Genomic DNA, 10,619 nt, shown 5'->3' with positions numbered 1-10,619 from the left:
ACCAGCAGGTTGGCCCCATTCACACACACAACCTTGCCTGGCTTCAGATTGTGTGAGGTCAACCACGTATTAGCCTAGGCCTGCAGAGCTGCCAACTGCTATTTGGCCGTGTGACTACACTTTCCTAGACATATGAGTTGTAGGACAGCATGTTAGCGTTTACCATGTGCAGCGCTGTTTAGAGCTTGGATTTTGTCACACATTGATATCTGTGCCAAAGTTATATCAAAAGGAGGAGGAAGAGAAGGAGGGAGGAGGGGAAGTCTTGGGGGTACTATGAAATGTGAACTACTACTTTTGGCTTCATGCACCACCTGCAGGACACTGACCCAATGTTCTTTTAAGGATATGTAACACCCCTGGCTATACTTGCTGGATCATGTGTCCGCCTTCACGTTTACCCTTCTGTAATGCCAAGGATACATTATAACTCACATGGCAATGTGGGGCAGGGACTACTTTTTGGACTAAGAAATGGTGGCTGGGTATCTGGTACAGTGGGTTAGCATGGAGCATCTAACTTGCAGAAGGTGTAATGCTTGTGTTCAGGCTCTGTGCTCGTGGATGGTTGGGGGGGTATTTTTTCCCATTTCCATAGCTGGGGGATGGAGGGCTGGCTGCTGACCTGAGGTACGCTGGAATATGGGGTAGATGTCGGTGAAGGTGGTGGTGATGGTGGCGGCTCAACTTCTGCTTTCCATTTTCCCCTCCTGGTTCTGAAGCCTACAGTGCAATCGTGAATTGCGGAAGAGAGGCCAGGTTAAGCGTGCTACTGCCTGTACACAAAACTGCCTCACTGTGTTCAGAGGCTACTGCATGGACAGGGAGGGAGATGGGGGAAAAGCAAACACAGCAGTGGAACAGGATGTGTCAAGTAGGTTGTCCAAGGCATTGGGTGGTGGGAGTCCATGTGACTGTTCGTATACGTTGGGTTGAGGTTCTTTACATTTTTGCTGCCTTTTAAATACTTACTGCAGATCTTACAGTTGACCACTCTTCTGTCATCATGTGCAGTTTCAAGGAATGCTCAGGCTGCATCACGGGAGCAACACTATTGCACACTTGCATCTGACATGCCAGGTGATAAGCCGCCAACAGATGTGCCTGACAATTGATTGCCTTCCTTTCCTATTCAAATAAAAAAGGCATGTTTATGGGGAGGGGGAGAGGGGGAGAGGGAGAGAGGGAGAGAGGGAGAGAGAGAGAGATTATTCAGCTGACAGCTATCTTATGTATATGGTCAACCTAAACAGGTTGTCTCATTGCATACATTGGTGGTATATTGCCCAATGTTCAGTCAATGAGAGTCAGACCTTTATGGCCTGGGGTAGTTGCCAAATGAAATGGTGCCACTAGGATTTCCCGGAGAAGACAGCATAGTCTGCCCATTATAGTTAATAACTAGTCACTAGTACAAGCCCTTCTCATGTAATATTCTTTAAACAGTATGTTATATATGTGTTTTCTGCAAGGTTACTTATACGTACTAAAAGTGCAACCCCTGTTTAGATTTAGTTTGCACTCTCTTAATTCAGTAGTTGACACCTTTCTAACACATTTTGGCAATCTAGCCTTCATTTTGCAAAACAATAGTACAATACATCTTGATAAAACTGGTTCCATTTGTCTACTTTGTAAGTCAGAATTGAACATATATTAAGGAGCAGTGGATGCTGGAACCCAAATCCTCTTGGCCAACCAATTAAAAGAGATGCAGAAACCACAATACCTGAACAAAGCCAAGGATGGTTATAAAAAATATGTTCCCGCTTGCCTTTGCATCTTGTACAGGGAGATTCCACTGGGACATGCAGGTACTGCTACATGTGAATAAGAAAGGCTTACATCTCTACTAGAAGACCACGTTAAAAATATCATTAATGCGAAGCTTCAGTTAAGTTTACAAGAGTTCTACAGAAATCCTGTCTATTAACATCAGACAGAAAAATGAAGAGGTAAAGTAAGTTTCAATAAATATTAATACAATTTCTGCTTCAAGTGCCTCTCACATATTATTCTGCTGAATATTTCAGGAAGGTATTTACTATGGACTCAGCAGCTTTACAATGAGTGTAGTGTAAACATCAAGCTTGGCAAGGGTGGAACTTATCTTATAATTTTACTGCGCAGATAGTTAACTTGGAAGCATCACTTTAATGTAATCCAATATTAAATGAACACTACATATGATAATAAAAAATATTAATGACTACCCCTTGTATCATCTTGTCACTTAGTCCAAATAACAAACAAGTCCTGTACATTTTGCATGTGTTCAAAGTGTCTTCCACTGTGCCTCTCCATCTTTTTCATACATCTAATATCAGACGAATCTCTGGGATGGATGCGGCTTTCTGCATCAGAAACCCTCCCATTGATATTGTTGACAATGGCTGACCAAGCAACTTCATTCAATCCCCTTTAACTAAGCCCTACACTCCGAATCAGCCCTCCTGATAAAATGGATGGGATTAGGGATGGTTTCACACACAGGGGTTTTTTTTGCAATTTTTCATGCAGTTTTCAGAGCAAAAACCAGAAGTGGATTCAAAGGATATGGGAAATATATATTATATATATTTATTATATTTATTATAAAGTATTGTACTTTTCCTTCCTGTTGGATCCACTTCTTGCTCCCCTCGAAAAATTGCATCAAAAACTGCCACAAACCCTGTGTGTGAAACTACCTTAACAGAGTCCTATATTAAGCTGACTACATACTTTAGATAATTCTTGATCAAACACTAGAGATGAGCGAGCATCAAAATGCTCGAGTGCTCGTTACTCGAGTCAAACTTTCAGTGATGCTCGAGAGTTCGTTTCGAGTAACGAACCCCATTGAAGTCAATGGGCGACTCGAGCATTTTTGTATATGACTGGTGCTCTGCTAAGGTTTTCATTTGTGAAACTCTTAGCAAATCACCAAAGTCATGTAAAAAACACAGAAATGGATAGGGCAGTCGAGGAGCAACATGCAGGGCTGCATTTCGGGCTCCGAGGTCTCACTATTAAGCCACAATAGTGGCAAGAGTGAGACCCCCTCCCCCCACACTGTCAGCATAAAGATCGTTCTCCTCTGCCACAGCTGAATGACAGCTGAGAGCTGCCCCTGATTGGTCCCTACGCTGAGCCAATCAGAGGCAGCACTCACTCACCCATTCATGAATTCATGAATGGGTGAGTGAGAGCTGCCTCTGATTGGTGAGGCTGTGACCAATCAGAGGCAACTCATTCAGCAGGCGGGGATTTTAAATCCCCGGCTGCTGAATACTACTCACAGCAGTTCAGGAGAACTGCCGGCCGGCCGCGGCTGAACTCCGTCTACCGGGACAAGGTGAGTATATTTTTTTTTTTTTACTTTTTACACATTTCTGGATGAATTTCAGGAAAGAGCTTATATTTTTAAGCCCTTCCCGAAAATTCATCCCGCGCTCACTGGCAGCCCATTGCTTTCAATGGAGCCGGCTGTATTGCCGGCTCCATTGAATTCAATGGTCAGTGCTCGTTTAATCGAGACGAGTACCGCGTGGTGCTCGTCTCGAGTAAGGAACATCTCGAGCACCCTAATACTCGGACGAGTATGCTCGCTCATCTCTATCAAACACTCATTCATCACTACTGTTCCTCCTAACTCCACCATAAACATGCACACTTTACTGAGGATCCATTTAATTGAATGGGAGCGGGAAATAAGCTGCTGCCAGATGTTTCTGGTAACAAGTTATTTTCCATGGCTACAATAATGTAATCCTTTTCCTTCTGATATATACTGTTATGGGGAGAGTTGTGAGACCAGCATACACATGAGATGTAACTTGCCTCTGCAGGGGAACCTCTCTCAGTACTGGTGTACTTTCTCGACACCAGAAGTGGTGGGTGTCGACAAGGCTAAGGCTGTTTGACAGCCAGGTGATGCCCCCTCATCCTGATTGACTGGATGGCTTGCTCCCCATCCTCGGCCTCTCAGGTCCTGCAATTTCAAGCACTCCTTTCTGCCTTCTGGCTCCTCGCGGTTCATGAGCTGCATACGCCTGCGCTACTGTCCCCCAGCGATGCCGGAGACGCTGTCTGCCTCCATGCCGACCTTATGTCTGTCAATGTTGTTCCCCAATGGCCACTGTGTCTGGCTGTGCCCCCGTTCAGGAGCCGCCACAGTGTGACTGCTAAAGCTGCATCCAGGAGCTTCCCTAGCAGGAGCAGGAGCAGCTTCCAGGAGCTGGCCGCTCAGGAACAGGAGCAGCCGCAGCAGCCTTGCCGGAGCCACTTCCAGAAGCTGGCTGGCCGGGAGCTGCAGTGCTCGCAGCAGCAGTGGCGGCAACCAGGAGCTTGCTTCATAGCCGGTGGAGGGAGTGCTGGAGAACACAGGAAAGCATGTCTGTGGGAAGTCCACAGTGCAGAAGTTGGTACAGGGCACAAGGCACAGCACTGGAGGGCTGAGTGACAAGAGGCTGGAGGGGAGAAAATGCCCACCCATTCTGCAGGCCAGCCAATGAAATTGTGGACTGATTTTTTATGTTGGAGACAAGATAAAACAATACCACCTCTCTCTTCCCTTCATATCAGCTGGGGTTCCTCTGCCATGGGTGACAAGCGGGAAGAGTCCTGCACTCTCTGAGCGGTTTCTAAGATGTAGCTGAGGAGCTATGTCATGGTGGCAATGAGTGCAGCATGCTCTTTGTAATCTTGTGCACTGTTGAAAGTATACAACAGGATCAGGACGACTAATGGAATTAGGTGATCGTGACGCCAGTGCCTAGATTAAGAGCGGTTGGTAACAAAATAAGACTAACACATGTATTTAGGTAAATGTCAGGCACACCATTTACTTTCAGGCTTGTGGTTGTTTGCATTATTCCTACGCTCCAGAAATTGCAAATACAACTTGCATATACACTGTTTAAGACTTTATACATGGATAAACAAACTCTGAGGAGACAGCATCTGAGCTAAGAGCTATAAAGAGAGAACTGACAAGAAATACCTTACAAACCAAACTAACAGTTTGCCATTCCTGAAACACTGTGCTCAATTTTTCTTTAGTACTCACAAACCTCTATGAAGATTCTTTACTTCTGGTCTGAAGTTGTCATCCAGTAGAAAGCAGCGCTGGCTTGAAGGGACATCAGCTTTGGAAAAACAAGCTCTCTCTCTCTACTAGGTGATTTATAGGCTGATGCACATAGGATTTCTTGAATGGGTCTCTAATTACCGCAGGACAGAGGAGAAGGTAGAAGCCGAGTCTTTACATGGCTATCAGCTTGCTTCTACCCTCTGAGAGACCGCTTCACGTTCTCACACCATACTGCCTTCTCCCTTTCAGTGCGCAATACAAAATGAACTGGAACCCCCACCTATTCTCCAGGCTTAGGGAGTCTGTCACAGCTTATCAGCTAACTGATTTACTACGGTGCCTGAACAAGTTTAACTCTTTAGTTTCCTGACTCCCTCTTCTTATTAAATGAATTCCAGCTTAACTACACTTTGTTAAATGAACTTGTAGTTACAACAGTTGCTCTTAACTTGCAGGTAAAGTACTTTTATCCTGTAGTGCCAGTCCAGGTCACCACACCCCTGAAGAGGAGAATAAAGAAATCCCTGTAGCAGGAAGAGAGAGGGGGCGAGGCTAGAGGGCTTCCCCCGAGTGTGGGAGCAGAGGGGGCATGGCTAGAGGGAACTACCCTTTAGCCCCGCTCTCTCTCTCCTTGCTATGTGGGAAACCCTGTGAGAATGCCTCTTACCTTGCCCTCTCTTTGGCCCTGCCCATCTAGCCCCACCCTCTCTCTAGCCTGCTCCTGCTTTCTACTTGCTATGGGGGAATTCCAAAGACCCGGGGTTCACCTGCAGAGGAAAATAAGGAAATCCCCAGCAGCGCGATGTCGGGGTTTGCCTGCAAGGGAGAATAAGGAAATCCCTTACTGCTAGGGATTTCCTTTTTCTCTCCTGCAGGCGAACCCTGACATCATGCTGCTAGGGATTTCCTTATTCTTCCCTGCAGGCAAATCCTGACATCACCGCAGTGGCGATATCCCTACTGGCCAGCTGAGATGAATGGAAGCCCTGCAGAGAAGGGGGTTTCCCTGGGGGGGTTCCTTCATCCCTCTCCCCTCTCTGAGCTTCAGTGCTCATTTTCAGCGACACGCAGCTCCAGATCAGGTGAATGTGCAATTTCACAGCTAATTAAGCACATGGCTTGATTACAGGAAATCATCCATTCATGCTTCCCCCCCCCCCTCCCGCACACTTAACTGCAATTTTTTGGGACGGGTAAGTTTGGCGTGAATTTTACCCTCATGTGAATAAGGCCAAAGTGAGGAAACCTTTCAAATATAATCTCGCTGGCTATGTTCATCTTATAAATCACTATTTTCAAAGCTTATAATCTTCAACTTTGGCGAACTTGTTAATTGAACTTATCATTTAGAATGTGATAGATGTGTAGATACTACAATAGGATCATGCACTTGTTGTTATGTGCAGTATGTTTTGCAGATTCTTAAAAATCTTTGGAACTTTTTATTTTAAGGGTCTGATCACCAATTGGCACTGGGAGGGATTCGTTTTTCTTTTTTTAGAGCAGAGTGGTTTATGTCTTGCGTGTTTTCCTTCTTCTAAATCAAGTTGTGAAGTTTCCCTTCATCCATATCTTCTTACATCCTTTGATTGAACTTGACAGACATGTATTTCTTTAAGTGTACTACAGTATGTACCATAACTATATTAATATATGTAAGTGGGCATACCCTAATGGACGCTCTATAGATAAGTCGTGGATTCCCCTTTTTTCCCCCACTAAATTCTGTAAAAGGGTATAAATTCTAAATCGAACAACCACTTTAATGTACAAAAACCTTTAATTCTGATGAAAAAAACATGGCAAGTCATTTGAACATTTGTATTCAAACTATAGTTCAGCTGGTTGGTCATCATAGCTGCACTGAATAGAGAAGTAACAGTGTCATCTAGTGTTCAGTTTTAAAGCCTAAGCAATTAATGGTTTTGAAGTTTTGCAAAAACACGTGTGGTGTTGTGATGTCTATATTTATTTCGATGTTTCCGCTCTCAGAGATGCATGGTATGGGATCCATCACTCATGACATAAACTAAAGATAGTTAAGACAATCTCTCCATAGCTTTGCTCACAAATGATGGCAATCAAAAAATGCAAATCCTGATCCGTAACCTGATATGAATAACTTTAGAATATTTCACAGTCTGCCAGTTTTCCCACTGAGATAACCATTTAGTCTGCCTTCGATAGAAAAGGTTCTCGACAACAGTTGTGGTCAGCGGGAGATAAATTACATTTCATGCAGATGTATGTGGAACAGTTTTCTCTTAATGTTCTATCAGACAAAAAATGACTATTAAAACTGCATGAGTGCTACATTTCCATTCCACCTATTTTTCTCCATTGTCATATACAATGTTGTGGGAAGAAATGTGTCTCTATTGAAACGACCCCAGCAGTTTGGGTAGACAATACTGGTCACTTTGCAATATTTCCCAGAAAGGAACACTTATATTTAGTTAATTGAAGTTTTATAGGAAAATCAAAGAAGCGAAAGGGTTAGATTGCTATAATAAAGCAGTTATGTCTCCACTGACATTCAGCAGCTGAAGATCAATAGAGTTAGAGGTCTTCTTGTTTAAGCAAAGTCCTTATGTTAAACTAATTCCCGCCTTTGTATCTGTTCTCAGAATATTAAATGCAATAAAACAAAGCATCTGATTGGCTTTTTGGATTTCAGCTGCATATTGTAAGATGCTTTGGTTTAGATTATTGTTATACATTATGTTAGTAGTGCAGTTTATTTATAAAGTGCCATCACTAAGAAAGGACCTTCACTGTCACCTTCGGAGCGCTTCTGCTCCTCCCTTTCATCTTCAGCTCCCTCGGGCACCTGAAGACGGCCCCATATAGCGCTATATAGGGCTATAGTGCAGGGCCTATTTAGTGAGATATTTAAAGAGCCACTCGGGTGGAAATTTTTTATTTTTTCATTCATTATGTAGCTAGCCCCCCAGTATATATAAGTCAGCTAGTATTACCTTGGGTAGTTAGTCCTGGCCCCATTGAAAGCAATGGGAGAAGATCGAGATCCTCTGCCACAGCTGTGACAGCTGTGGCAGGTGATTCCTTCATCCTCACGGGGAGTCCCATCATTACCAAACACTGTGACGGCGAGGATATTTTACGCACAGCATGGACCTTGCCGCTGCATGGATGTTTTGCAGGTGCGAGTATTTTGTGCCTTTTAAATATGGACATGTGAACACTACATAGGGAGCCAGTTGTTCTATCAGATGCGCTTTTTCTTTTTTTGCGTACATGGGTGCATGCAAAAAAATCCTTGGCTGACTTTGCCATGAATGTGGAAATAAATCTGAAATTATTCACCTTCATTGGATTTTTTCATATGGTAAAAACTTGGGGTGTGTAGACTTTTCATATCCACTGTAGGTGTATGTGTTCTCAAAATAATTAGTTTCTCAGTCTGTGCTATGCAATTACATGAATCCTACCACAGAAATGGCCTAGAGGAGTTTCTGATGATGATTAGAGGCTCCTGTCACACAATTATAATGATAAAGATCACAGCTCATCCTCCTGACTATATACCTATAGTCTGCAGCTTATTTAGAAGAATATAGAAGGTAATGATAATTAAAGAGCCTCTTCCAGATACTTTTAGCCCTATAAGCTTATGGGCTGAAAGTAGCTAACCTGCTGAGTCCAGTGATGTAAGTTTTATACTTACCTCCCCTGCGAGTGCTGAAACCTGCTGCTGAATGCATTGAGCAGCATTGCTAAGTAGTCCACCCATTATAAAATTAGACTACTTATCAGAGGTGCTCAATACACTTTGGGTGCATTCACACGAGCATGTGCGTACATAGGTGCACACAAAACCCCGTGTTTTTTAGAACCATTGGTTCCCTATGGTGTGTTTACATGTCCTTGTTTTACAGGCATGCAAACGCACATACCTGCAAAACATAGGACATGCGTGCACCATAGGTCCGTGGTGCGTGTCAATATTCCCCACGGGGACTCCCCTCATTACTTACCACTGTGAACGCACAGTCACAGTGTTCAGTGACAAGGGGATTCCCCGCGGGGAGTAAAGAATCCCCTCCCACAGTTGTGACAGCTGTGGCAGAGGATTGCAATGTTCTGCCATTGGCTTTAATAGGGCCGCTGGCACCATTGAAGGCAATGGGCTGCCGACAACTCCTGCAATGATTTTTTGGGGTAAGTGGTTTAAATATCAGCCCTTCCCTGAAAATCATCCCTAACTGTAGTAAAAAATAAAAAATGCATATATTTATACATATATATATACTCAGCTGTCTGCCACTAACGGGGGTCAGGCACGTCCTCCCGCTGGTTCCCCTGCACTGCTGAAAGGGCTGTATCTGATTGGCTGAGCGCTCAGCCAATCACAGGTAGTGCTCAGCCATTCAATAAATAACAACACATCGCTGCTTGTAATTGGCTGAGCGCTGTGACTAATCACAGGAACCACTCAGCTGTCATTCAATGAATGTAAAAGAAATGAAAAAGGAGGGTGGAGCAAGACCCAGTGAGGGTAGTGGAATATTTATGGAGTACAAAGAGTTTTCAATGATTGAGTATTTTGAATGGTGGAGGTGCTGCCAACCAGATGACGCTCCACCAGTGTGGGCGTAAGTGTAGCGAAAAGGATGTGAAAAGAACTGTATGGAGGCGCAACACTCTAAGCTACTAGAAGATGTAGATCAAAGTCCAATGTGTGATGGTGAAGGCACTTCTTTTTTATTATTTTTTCAGAAATTAAAAACCAGCAATGGAATACGCGTTTCGGGGAAGAACCCCTTCATCAGTTCGGCTGGATAGGACAACAGGATGCCTAGGGGTGACACGATTCCAAAGATGTATAGAATGTGTCGGAGGTCCTGTGTGCAGGAGGACAGGGGAGAAAAAAAAATGCTTTAACCTTTAAGCATTTTTTTTTCTCCCCTGTCCTCCTGCACACAGGACCTCCGACACATTCTATACATCTTTGGAATCGTGTCACCCCTAGGCATCCTGTTGTCCTATCCAGCCGAACTGACGAAGGGGTTCTTCCCCGAAACGCGTATTCCATTGCTGGTTTTTAATTTCTGAAAAAATAATAAAAAAGAAGTGCCTTCACCATCACACATTGGACTTTGATCTACATCTTCTAGTAGCTTAGAGTGTTGCGCCTCCATACCAGTTCTTTTCACATCCTTTTCGCGTCATTCAATGAATGGCTGAGCACTGCCTGTGATTGGTTGAGCGCTCAGCCAATCAGATGCAACCCTTTCAGCAGGTGGGGATTCTAAATCCCTGCCTGCTGTAAGAACTTCATTACAGTGACGGGACCCAAGCTGCTAGACGCGTCTGAGCCCCGGCAGCACTGGAGAGGTTAGTATTTATATTTTTTTAGTTTTTACACCAGATAGGAATCATTTTTAGGGAAGGGCTTATATTTAAAGCTTTTCCCTTTAAAATTACTGCAGGGGTTGCCGGCAGACCATTGAAAGCAATGCTCCATGGACGTGCATTCATGTGTGTTTGTGAACGTACGTGAGTGCGCGATTTTGGGCGCACC

This window comes from Eleutherodactylus coqui, chromosome 5, assembly GCF_035609145.1.
Source record: "Eleutherodactylus coqui strain aEleCoq1 chromosome 5, aEleCoq1.hap1, whole genome shotgun sequence".
NCBI classification, from domain to species: Eukaryota; Metazoa; Chordata; class Amphibia; order Anura; family Eleutherodactylidae; genus Eleutherodactylus; species Eleutherodactylus coqui.
The sequence above is the reverse complement of the archived record's forward strand: the minus strand, read 5'-3'. Positions refer to the sequence as shown.